Genomic DNA, 12,285 nt, shown 5'->3' with positions numbered 1-12,285 from the left:
CAACCCTGCATGAAGCTACTTCAATGAACTGTGGGATGAAACACTTCAGAATCAACCCGCACCAGAGCTACGTTTTCATTTGACCCTGTCCCCTACTGTTTCAGCCACTAATGAGAGCAAAGCCCCAGGCAACTAGACTGGAGGCACAGGACCCCAAATCCCCATCTCCTGATATGCATGGTGACCCCAACTCCAGCCCATTCCTATTATTCCTCTCCTGGACTCACTGCCTTAATGTGGAGGCCCAGTTATATTGACACACAAAGATTTAAATATTTGACATCACCCTCTTCCTGGGCTTTATGGCCCTCTCAAGATGTCTATGCAAGGACATCTTGCACTAAAAAAAATTTTTTTTTTAGCTGTAGATGGACACAAGAGCTTATTTTATTTATTTATTTTTATGGGGTGCTGAGGATTGAACCCGGTGCCTCACACATGCGGGGGGGCCCTCTGCCACTGAGCCACACCCCAGCCTGCACTTTTATTTTAATCATCCAGGAGCACTCTCTCTGACAGTCTGCCTCAGTCCTGTCCCTCCCTGTCTATGAAGGTAGCCTCTCACATCCAGAGGTGTGGTTCGATGCCTTTTCTTGACCTGACTGCCCTGAGCCGAGCAGCACTCCTCTGCCATGCCCTTCCCGCACGATGTCCTGTCTCATCTTGGTCCCAAAGTCATGGACTCTGTGGACCCTGGAGTAAACCTCTGAAGCCATGAGCCAAAAAGAACTTTCCCTTCTCTATCTTGCTCTTGTCAGTCTTTGATCACAGCAATGAGAGGTGGCTAACACACCGATCGTCCTTCCAAGCTGAAACTCTGACCCCTTTACACACTGACACTCGTTTCCCACCACCCTATTCTCTGTCTCTGTGAGCCTGAGTACTCCAGGACCGACCTCGTGTGTGGAATCATGCAGCGCTTGCCCTTCCGCGCCTGACTTAGCTCACTTAGCCTGGCGTCTTCAATGCTCATTCGTGGCATAGCAAGTGTCAGAGCACCTTCTTTTTGGAGACATTGACAGTTCATTACAGCTACCGCATTCAGTCTATCCATTCATCTGCCAATGGACATTTGGGTGGTTTCCACCTTTGGCTATTGTGAATAGTGCTGCTGTGAGCATGGGGGTACAGTATCTGTTCACATCCTTGCTTGCAACCCTTCTGGGTATGTTCCCAGAAGAATTGCTGGATCATATGATACTGACCTTTAAAACACACACACACACACACACACACACAAACACACACCAGATCCAAAAGAACAAGTATACAGCCGACCAATACATTCTTCCACAGGGTTGTGGGTTGAGTCAGAGACATGAGTATTGGCAGCCAGTGACAGGAAGTCCCTCAGCCAGTAGGATGGAATGTTAAGTGATTCTTACACATGAGGTTTATTAATCTTTAGTGATACAGGATAATGCTTATATTTCAATGAAGTATTAAAATGCAATAAAATTGTGTAGATTCAGAATGAAGTCTGAAGCCAATGGGAACGGGCACCTCCTGTGCCCCACTCTTCAGGAGGGAGGTCTGCTAACTGGATCAGTCAGATTCCAGGTTGCTGATTCGCTGCACTCTAAAAGTCAGGACCCAACTGTGACCCTACTGCTTCTTTCTCTTTTCCTTACTGAATGAATTCTTCCTCTCATTCCTCCCTTATGCCTGCAGCAGAAGCAGTAATAGACACCTTTCCTTGACTTGCAGGTGATGACCAAGCTGAGGGGTTTGGAGCCCATATCAGCTGGTAATAAAGTATTATATTAACTCTTGCCTTCCACAGCTCCTGTGTGCAGATCTCCCCCGTGGAGAATGCCCATGATCTGACATTCAGATGTTCCTGCATTTCTTGGGCACAATATCATGCTGATGACACTGAATAGCACCCATCTCAGCTTTATTCCTTTATTCAACACATGTTTATTAAGCACCTATTATGCAGCAGGCACTGGGAATACATCTGAGAGTACAGAAGACAAAAACTGCCAGCCTCATTCAATTTCTCTAGAGCAGGTGGAAATGGCACTGAAGCAAGGGTTTGAGAGGCAGAGTACAGGCCAAGTGGGCTCTAGCAATGGAGAAGTCGGGACAGAAGGAAGGGCCAATGTGAAGGCTGGGCCAGGACAGGGCCTGATGATAGGAGCTGGGACCAGAGAGGACTTGCAGGCCTTGACTGGACTGACCTTTACTCTGACGGAGGTGGGGGGACTTGGGAGATGGACACAGACTGTGTCTGTTTACAACAGTGCCCCCTGGCTGCAGAGTTGAGAACATGCTCTAGGGGGCAGAGGCCAGAGCAGAGGCCAAAGCAGGGAGGTGAGGGAATGGCTGAGTCAGCAGCAGTGGGTAAGGAGGAGGCCTCAACTCTGGACTTAACTTAGAAGGCAAAGGCAACATGGTCTTGTGAAGGACAGGGGGAAGAGTATGACAAAAAACAACTTGCATCTGGACTGGGATGGGAAAAACTGCAGGGTGTGCAGGTTTGGAGGGCAGCCCCTCATCTCACCATAAATAAACCAATGTGTGTGTGTGTGTGTGTGTGTGTGTTTGCAGTACTCGGGATCGAACCCAGGGTACTCTACCACTGAGCTACATACAACCCAAGCCCTTTTGATTGTTCATTTTGAGACAGTCTCACTAATTGCTGAGACAGGCCTTGAATTTCTGATCCTCCTGCCTCAGCCTCCTGAGTAGCTAGGATAACAGTTGTGTTATCCTGAGGAAGCCAACTATTATTTACAGGAGTATTACTTGGGAACTGCAGTAGGGCTCTGCTTCTCACTAATGGTGTAGATCTGATCCTATCGTCTAACCACCTGAGATTCCATTTCTTCATCTGTACTATGGGAGTGATAGTAACTGTCTTACAGGTTTGCTGTCTGGGTTGACAGTAATTTGGCAAAGCATCTTGAATGGCACCCAGAACAAGGGAGAAGCTGATTAATGTCAGCTGAATGAGTGTGTCAATCAAAGCATGTGGGAATAAGTGATGACTGTGAAGCAGGGAAGGCCAGAGGTGTCACCCTGTGTGGTCACTCACTCTGTGCGTTCAGAAGCAGGACATTGGGAGGAAGCTGGGATTCCTGTTCAGCCAACATTCTGCACATGGGTGTGTGGCTTTGATGGCAGATTCTAAACCTGTGAGAAAGTGGGAAAGAGTTGGTGGGTTTCTTATCTTACCTAGTACGGTGATGGGCCATGAAGATGAGGCAGCAGTTGTTCTTATTTCTTAACCAATGTTCCAGAAAAACGAAGGCAGGTTGTTGAACTAAACTGTTTCTACCCTTCTTTCCATTGGCATCCAGGGGAGCTTGCAGCTGGCCCAGTTTGTTACCAAATAATGAGATGGATTAAATGATCTACCCAAACAGTAGAGGGTTGTTTCCTTAAGGGCTCCCGCCCTGTTGTAGATTGTTCTTGTATCCCATGGAGCATCGAGCCTGTAGGTGGAGCAGGTGCTTAACAAATGCAGGGGCAGGAACCTTCAGGAGCAATGCAAGACTCTGGGTCTCACCCACAGCCTCCACTTCCAGGTGGAGGCCATGCAGCAATTGCAAATGGCAACACCTGACGTGTCAGAGCCTAGAGAGACCAGGGTGTGAGCCCATCTCCATCCCCCAGCAACCCAAGGAGATACTGGCACCCCTCCTTTCAGATAAAGACATGGAGGAATGAGCGTGAAATGATTTGTCCCACTTTGCTCTGTTCCTATGAATGAAAAGTCAGGATTTGAGCGGTGTTTGCCTGACACTTCCCATTGCATCAAGAGAGGAGAAGCCTCATCTCCACCCAAATGACTATTTCCTCAGCAGCCAGACAGAGCAGCAGGACCAGATCAGAGTCCTAATCCAGCAGCAAGCCTGGCTCAAATCGGGCTCTACGTCTTGGTTGTCTAAGTGGCTGGAGGGCACCAGGAGCTGATGCAGGCACTGTGCAGAGCGACAGGGAGAGGAGACAGCCTCTGTGGTGCTGCAGTCTGGGTGAGTGGAGCCTGAGAGTCATCCTGTCCAGAGCTCTGTAGCCCCGCCAGCTCAAGAGGAGAGGGAAGGACAGAAGGGGCAACGCTTCCCTGCTCCTGCGTCCCCCTGAAATGCTGAGGTGCTCTGCTACTTGGGGTTGGAGGGAGACAAGAATGGGTGGGTGTAGAGAGAGAGGGAAGGAACAGAAAGAAATAGAAGGAATGGAAGGAAGGGAGGGAGAACAGAAGGAAGGGAGGAAAGAAAGAAAAAGAGAGGGAGGGAAAGGTGATGAGGCCACCATGGGGACATCTCAGAAGAGAGTCAGTGCAAGAAGACAGTATTGGGGGATCTGAGGCACATGGCAGAGATAGGTACAGCTGTGGCACCATGACTCCACCCATCGTGGGGGTCTCTCTGCAGGCACACTACAGGGCGGGGGCACTGAAGGATCAGATGCATGATGAGAAAGGCACTTCATGTTAGAATAATGGTGTTGAGACCCTGCCAACAGACCTTCAAGTGTAATTTTGATTAATTACTTGCAGACTGCAGAGAACTTACTCTGTGACCAGACCATTGACAATACCATTCTATTGACACTGCTACCTCATGAAATATGGATTATTTTAGACTATTTCAGAAAGCTCTTCTGCATATAGATGCTGGTTACATAGATATTAAGACAAGCATAGCTCACCTGGCTGTATTTTTCTTCTCCACAATCTCACCCCCATGGGTCTTCAATCAATTGTTTTGTCTTGCAACTGCACCTGTGAACATGATGTTCTATTTCAGGAATAAATCATGTGGTGGAAGAAGAATGGAGTTTCTTAAATATTACAAGAAAACATGTATGTGTGTGTGTGTGTGTACACACAGATGGGTAGATGGATGTAAAGGATAAAAGTAATTCCCCAAGGAAGTCACCATGATTTATAATTGCATCAGGAAAAAAAAAGGAAAATATTTGAGGGGTATGCATCTGAGTGGATTTAAAAATTAAGTCCATGCACTGCCTGAGACAGAAAGACCTTAGCAGCACCCTGGCTCAGCCGATCTCTGTGAAGATGAGCTGGCCAAGGGGGACAGGTGCGTGGCGCACACAGCAGGTGAGAGGAGCAGCCTGTACTGGGGCAGGGGCGACTGCACCTGCTGTCTGCTCCCAGCCTCCCTCCAAGAGCCGTGAGCACTGGCCACACTTGCCACCTATGCCATGAGGACTGAGGCCAAGTGACCCTGTCTAGCCCCTCACTTTCCTGACCACCTGATGGAAGCGGTCACTGCTGTTCCTCACTCAGGGCGTTTGTCACCATTAGTAAGTCCCATACTGGCCCGTGAGCTTAGTCATTTAACACGCCTTCCCCAGGGGAGGAGAGGAGGTGACCCCACATGCTCCCCCTCGGTGCTCAGCACGTGGTCCTCGATAATTTGTGAATGACTGAACAAATTCTAAGGTAGTGGAGGAACAGACAACCACCTGAACTTCCTAAGTATCAGCTACTGGAGGATAAAAAACATTACCCGTGGATTTCAATTTTACTCAAATAGATGTGGAGTTTTTTATAAGGTAATAGCCTTTCTGGACCTGACATATACAACACACTACTAAGTAATTCAACACTTGTTTTCACACTCATAGTTGTTAAAGCCCCAAGACTTGATGCTTCTCTTGAGTTCAGGGAAAGAATGCCCTGTCGTAAAGCCTGCCCCACATCTACCCCCGTAAAAGTTCTCTATTAGCTATAAATAACTTTTTCTGAATGCTGAAACTAGTTACTTATAACTAGTTTTCCTTTGCTTGGTGTTTGAAACTATCAGAGCTCAGGAAATAACAGTCCAGTATAAATATGTTGGATACGAAAGCATGCAGGGTTTAAATAGCTCATGTTTAAGGTACACTTTTATCCTATGACATGAAAAGAACTGGCACTGACTCGTGGCTATGACAGTGATGAGTCACTTGTTTAGGTATTCATATAACACTTGCTGCATGCCTATGGACTTTGGCTCCAGAAAAACATAGCCCTGTGGTAGGATGGACAGCAATGTGCATGGGGAAACTCTCAGAGCCCTGGAGAGGCCACTTCATCCAGGGCAGAAAAATGTGGCTGTCCCACATCGCGGAGTCAAACTCAAAGCTGACAAACATTCACAAAGCTCCCAGTCTCTAGGCTAGGTACCAGGAAATGACGACTTCATCACAACACGATGAATGTTTTATCAGGGGAAGTTTTAAGGATTCAGAATAATTGAGAGGTCTGTTATAAAAGCAAATGTGAGACAGCTGTGGTGGCCGGCACCTGTGATCCCAGCAGCTTGGGAGGCTGAGGCAGGAGGGTTGTGAGTTCAAAGCCAGCCTCAGCAACTTAGTGAGACCCTCAGCAACATAGTGAGACTCTGTCTCAAAATAAAAAAGAAAAAGAAAAAGGGCTGGGGATGTTGCTCAGTGGTTAAGCACCTCTGAGTGCAATCTCTGGTACCAAAAAACAAAAACAAAAACAAAAAGGCAAATTTAACACCTTGGAGAAACTATTCAATGACAGCAACATCCACTCACCTTGTGCCTCACAGCGCGTTTTAAGGACTGTTTAGAAGCAACTTCTACAGCACTGGGGTTCAGAGTGGACTTCACTTGAAGGAAATTGCCCTCAGATCATTAAAACTTAAAAGCTCTTCAGCAGAAGTGCCATTATTTCTTTGGAGTATGATGTTTTATTCCTCCTTATGTTTCAGGAAATCTAGAAAATAAATCATCAGTGCAAGAGCAATTTGTATGGATTTTCCAAACCCACTCTGCATGGCTGTTTGATTTGATGAGAAGCCTACTTTTTCTCAAGGAGCACATGAACTTACCATAGCAGTTATCATGTGCTAAGCACCTACTGCATGCAAGCGATTTTTAAAATATGATATTACTTAACGTCCATATTTTTGTGGTATAGGTATTTACAGTTGGGGAAACTGAGACTTAGTAAAGTGAAGTCACATGATGCAGGCTATCACACATCTTGGAACTGGAAAGCTGGGCTCTAAAGTTGATGTTTGTTCTGCTATGCCTCTGCTGTAATTTGGATATGGCTTGAGTGTGTCACGCCATGTGTTGGAAGCTTGGTCCCTGGTCTAGTGGTATTAAGGGGTGGTGGAACCCTTAGGAAGTGGGGCCAAGTGGGAGGTCTTCAGGTCATCATGGGCACAACCCTTGGAAGGGACTGAGGCAGTTCTTAAGGAACCCTGGTTATGTCTTGCAAGATGGTTGCTATAAAGGAACAAAACTGCCTCTCCCCACCCTCTGACTTTCTGTCTGCTTTTGATCTCTTTTGCATGCACACATGATGGCATCTGCCACAGGCTCTCACCAGACGCTCAACTGGTGGGACTACCTGATCAGAGACTTTTAATTTCCAAACTATAAACTAAGTAAGCCTCTTTTCTTTACAAATCCTCAGGTATTAGGTCCAGCAACAGAAAGAGGTCTAATTCAGCTTATACAGGCTCTTAGGTATTAGCCCTTCTTTCAAAGTAGAAAAAGAGCCTTCTTTCTTACACATGCAAGAAGCATCATTGCACATTGCTTAGCTAGAAAAAAGAAACCTGCTAGACACGTGGTTTCACATTCATTGATGCTTCATTAACTGATGATACCATCCTGGAATCCAGTCCCCAAACTAGTCCTTGTCATTCAGGGAGTCTCAGGATGAAAGGCAGAAGGAAACCACTCCACTTACTGAGTTGCTATTGTGGTCACAGGGATATCTAATACAGGAATCACCCCACTTCATAGAGAGAAATGGGGGCTCATGAAAGGCGAAATAACCTGACAACGTCACATGTAAGAGAAGCAGAATTCCATTTCCAGTGTACAGATGCTGTTGTCCATGATCAGGGAGTCTTGGCAGGGCTTTGTTTTGTCTGAGATTAAAAAAAACAAAACAAAATCTTCTTTGGCTATGGAATGCTAAATAGTGGATCTGAGTGAATTGTATCAATAAATGACCTCTTGATTTTGCTGACTTAAACTCTTTCTCTTTCCTGGACAAATGCAGTTTTGATTTGACCTTGGCTCTTAAACCAGAACCCAACACTAAGGAAATCAATCAACTGGGAAAAATTGTTTACTGAATTGAGATTGTTTTGTCTATTTAAGAAACCTTTATAAAGCACTTCCTATGTGCCTCATCCTATCCTAAACACTTTCGGATTTTAACTTAAAAATCGTCCTCATAGTAACCCAGTGAAGAGGTTGCACAGTTTTCTCTTTGCACAATTGAGGAAACTGAGGTGTGGAGACATTAAGTAACTAGCTCAAGGTCACACAGCCGAGAAGCAGGCTCTTTAGGCTGTGATCTAAACTACCAAGTGGCACGATCCTTGGACTAAGCCCCATTATTTCTTGGGTAAAGCATGGGGGTGTGGTTTCTGTGATTTCCTTCTGAGGACAAAGAGCCCCCCAGTATGGACCCTGTTGTATCCTTTGTACCTGCTGCTATGTCCAAAGTACTTGCCTCTCATGTATAAAGGGGAAAGAAGAAATCCCTAGCCAGGCTTTTGGAGGTGAGGAGGGCGCTGTCCATGGGCTTGGTGCTGACCATTCCTGCCCTTCCCTAGGGGGAAGGAGGAAGAGATCCCGCATGGACTGAGCTCACCTGTGCACTCAGGCTTCACCACAGTGGGGGACGGTGAGTGCTTTTCATGTCACAGCTCATTCAGTGCTCATAACTGCCTTACATGGTGGGGACCACTTCCTTTCATTTGTAGATGAAAAAACCAAGAAACTGAAAAATTAATTAGTGCAGAGACATAAAAAAATCAAGAGTCAGCGCTGATATTTGAACCCATACCTGCTCTCTGGAAAACTTGAAGTCTCTGCTTGGCGTCTCTAGCTTCCAGGGGGTGGTAAAGGTATAGGGAACACACCACTTCATTCAGTGTTCACAACCAGCCAGCAAGGCAGCCGTTTCCCCCAGGACAGTGTTTAGGGAGCAGGTTCAGAGCAGCCTGGAGCTTGCCTAAGTCATGTGGTCAGTGAGCCAGAGAGGCATGGTGTGAAATTCTGGGCGACTCAAGGACCTCTATGCTTTCCTTTTTGGGGGGGGATTTTTTGTTTGTTTGATTCAGTGCTGGGGATTGAATCCAGGGGTGTTTATCCATTGAGCTACATCCTTAGGCCTTTTTAAAATTTTTTATTTTTGAGACAGGGTATGGCTATGTCACTTAGGGCCTCGCTAAGTTGCCCAGGCTAGCCTCAAACTTGCAATCCTCCTGCCTCAGCCTCCCTAGTTGCTGAGAATACAGGTGTGTGCCCACACTGAGAGAATCTATGGCACATGAGGCCTCTCTGTCTCTCTGCCCACTTAGCCAGAAGCCATGTGTATATGACATCAAACATCAAAAGGAGAAAAGAGAACCCGATCAGCAACCCAGCAGTCAGAGCTGGATATTTAAGGCGACATAGTTTTCTGTGGCTCACTGCACAGTGGTGTGGCCACTGTCCTCTTGCCCCTCTGAATCCTCTCTCCACCCGTCAGCCCAATCCTGTGGTATGGGAGGTTAATCACGATGGAACACATCAGTCAGCTTCCCCTGAGCACAGGCTTCCTTTGGACTCAGCCAATGGGAGGCACCTGAAGGTGGACTGAGGGTAGAAGAGTGAGGTTGGGTGTTTAGTCCCCGGATCTTTTGGGGGCCCACCTCCGTTAGGTGGGGCTGTTCTCCCACATCCACCACTAACTTGAGACATAGGAGGTATGGGAGGGAGGCAGAACCCCTCCCTGTTTTTTGCCAGAAAATTTGACTTCTCGCTGAAAACACAGCCTGTGCAGGAAGGCAGCCTGGTCCTCTGTCCCACTGTCCCCTCTGTCCTATTCCATGGGCCATAGTCAGCTACATTCTAAGATGTGGGGCCACAGTGGAGTTCCTTTGAGCACCTAGGGCTAAGGCCACCAATTGGAGCCACACAGCCTGCCCCTAGCCAGCTGGGTGCCTTGGGGCAAGTCCCCACTTTCAGACCTCTGTTTCCCCACTTGTAAAGGGAAGGTAGCACCACTCCCCATTGATGGTGTCTTTCCCATCTCCATGAGTTCAATGTCAGTACAGTGGGAGGCCAGCCCTGGATGGGCACAGCAAAGGAAGAGTGTCAGTAAAATGGCACTGTCCCAAAGAAAAATAATGAGAGCCACCTGGATAACTAAGTTTTTAAGAAGCCAGTTAACATTGTGAAAAGAGCCAGGTAATCAGTAACTTAAAAATATTAATAAGAACTTACTTTTTTTGCTCATTTTTTGCAGCAAGTCTTTGTAAACTGGTATTTTGTACCTACAGCACATCTTAACCCAGTGCAAAAGTTTTCAATAGTTAAAGTAAAAAGTATAGTTTTGGTCTGACCAAAACTACAATATTTTATTTAATGAAAAAAAAATCGGATGCTGCTTCTTTTTTAAAATTTAAATTCAATTGACTAAAATTAAATAACATTAAAAATAGTTCCTCACTAATGCTAGCCCCACTTAAAACACACACTAGCCACATGTAGCCAATGGCTATTGTATTGAACTGTACTGAGACGAAGAGATTCATGGGAAGAGAAGTTGTCTGTGCTTAACTGAATGAATGTGTTCTTGTCTTATCCCAAAAGTAAGTGCCCAGGGCTTGTGTGTGGCTGCAAGATGTCATTACCATGCCAGACTCCTTCCATCTTTCTGCCTCACTGACTTAGGGTGGCAAAATGAATTCCCTCTTCACATGCTGAGTACCATTGTACAGAAGAACTTACCTTATTATTCAGGGATAACTTACCATGTGGAATTTTGCATAGACCAGTGTGGTTTTTATAAATGAAAGTTGCTGCTGTTAGTAGGCAGCAGTTTCCAGTGAGAATAGGGAGGGAGAGAGAGCTAAAGGGGTTGATTCTGAGCCTGCACATTCCTGCATTCCTTCATCTGAGAGGGGAAGCAGTTGGCAAGGTTGCCTAAATATTGCAAAGTACCCTCCCTCTCTCCCCACTAACAACAAATGAGGGGTTATATATTGCCCTGGCATAAATACAGGAAGAGTAGGGTTAATGGCTGAGATTATTGAGAAGGCTAGTGTCATGTTAGAGAACACAAAGTAAATGAAATCTACAGTGATAGGGAGTCCACAGATGGTCACTGATAGGTTCACTTTCGTTTTGGAATACTGTTTTATAATTCAATGATCTTGCAAGAGTACACAACTTCAATTTTATATCTGTTGTTTTTCCACAGTCATTTTTATTAGGTTTATCTCTTCATGTTTTAACTAAAGAAAAACACAAGCACAAGCCAGCATTTTTATATGAGACCCGGATGTGTTCACTTTAGCAATGGACTTTAAAAACTTTATCACCCCCTTGGTAGCTGTTCAAATATGGAGGGTAACTTGATACTGCCAGAGATATTTTGTTCCTGATTATTTTGTCAAACTCAGATATGTGCAGTTTTACGGTTAAAAAAAAAAAATCTACTAATGCGGATGGAATTGTATTGTGTATCTTTCTGTGCTTCCTGACAAGAAATAGTGGGTTAGGAGATGGACATGGGTATTTTTACTACTCTGGCAATAATGTTTTACATTTCAACAGTGCTTTTCAAATCACAGCACCAGGGGTGGTGATAACCTGATGCATTGTTGAACTACAGCAAGTGCTTCAGCAGTCCAGCAGCACATATCAACTTTTAGACTAGGAAGCAAAGGATCGGGGTGGCTGCTGCATCAAGGAAAATAATAAAATACATTTCTATGGTGGCTATATCTGAGAGCTCAGAGCAATTTGCAGGATTTTCTCTGCAAGTCTTCATTGTTCTCATCAGATCTCAATAAAACAGGGAGAGAGTAACTGTTGTTAGCCACCCTTTACAAGCTCAGAAATACAGACACAGGTTTGGATCTGGAAAGATCACCAGGTCAGGCGGTGATGGGGTCAAATTTGGGGTCCCTCTCCCCTCTCCTGCCTGGCTCTTCTGTGCCCACCTGGCTGCTGCGGGGCAGCCAGCTAACTCTGGACATGTCAGAAGCTTCCCATTATTACTTTTGCGTGTTTACCTTTGAAACAGAGAAAGGCTTACCACTGAGAAACACTGCTCCTCTCAGCTTTCCTTATTCTCGAGATCTCTCTATTCCTCTGTATCTTTTACTTCTTTTGTTCTCTTTTTTCCTTCTAGTTTTTTGTTTTCCCGTTTGTCTTTACCATATCCCTTTTTCATTCTCTTTGACTTAAGATCACATTTCACTATCCTTCCTCCTGGGGGTGCATCGCAGTCCTACTGGGGCTCCTTTTCCTTGGAGTACAAACAGCTCAAACCCAGAGGTT

The 12,285-nt window shown here is 45.7% G+C and overlaps 1 long non-coding RNA gene across 1 annotated transcript; it reads right to left on the bottom strand.

Moving 5' to 3' along the window:
- Positions 1-1,937: 1,937 nt before the first annotated feature.
- On the bottom strand, positions 1,938-6,693 carry LOC124095700 (uncharacterized). Its single transcript, XR_006852581.2, has 3 exons — positions 6,517-6,693; positions 4,657-4,729; positions 1,938-3,138 (listed from the first exon to the last, which is right to left on the bottom strand). It is a non-coding gene; the product is annotated as an uncharacterized LOC124095700 (long non-coding RNA).
- Between the last annotated feature and the right edge of the window lie 5,592 nt (positions 6,694-12,285).

Source organism: Marmota monax, unplaced genomic scaffold, assembly GCF_021218885.2.
Source record: "Marmota monax isolate L192 unplaced genomic scaffold, Marmota_monax_Labrador192_F-V1.1 WCK01_AAM20220418_F8-fsc00073, whole genome shotgun sequence".
NCBI lineage: Eukaryota > Metazoa > Chordata > Mammalia > Rodentia > Sciuridae > Marmota > Marmota monax.
The sequence above is the reverse complement of the archived record's forward strand: the minus strand, read 5'-3'. Positions and strand labels throughout refer to the sequence as shown.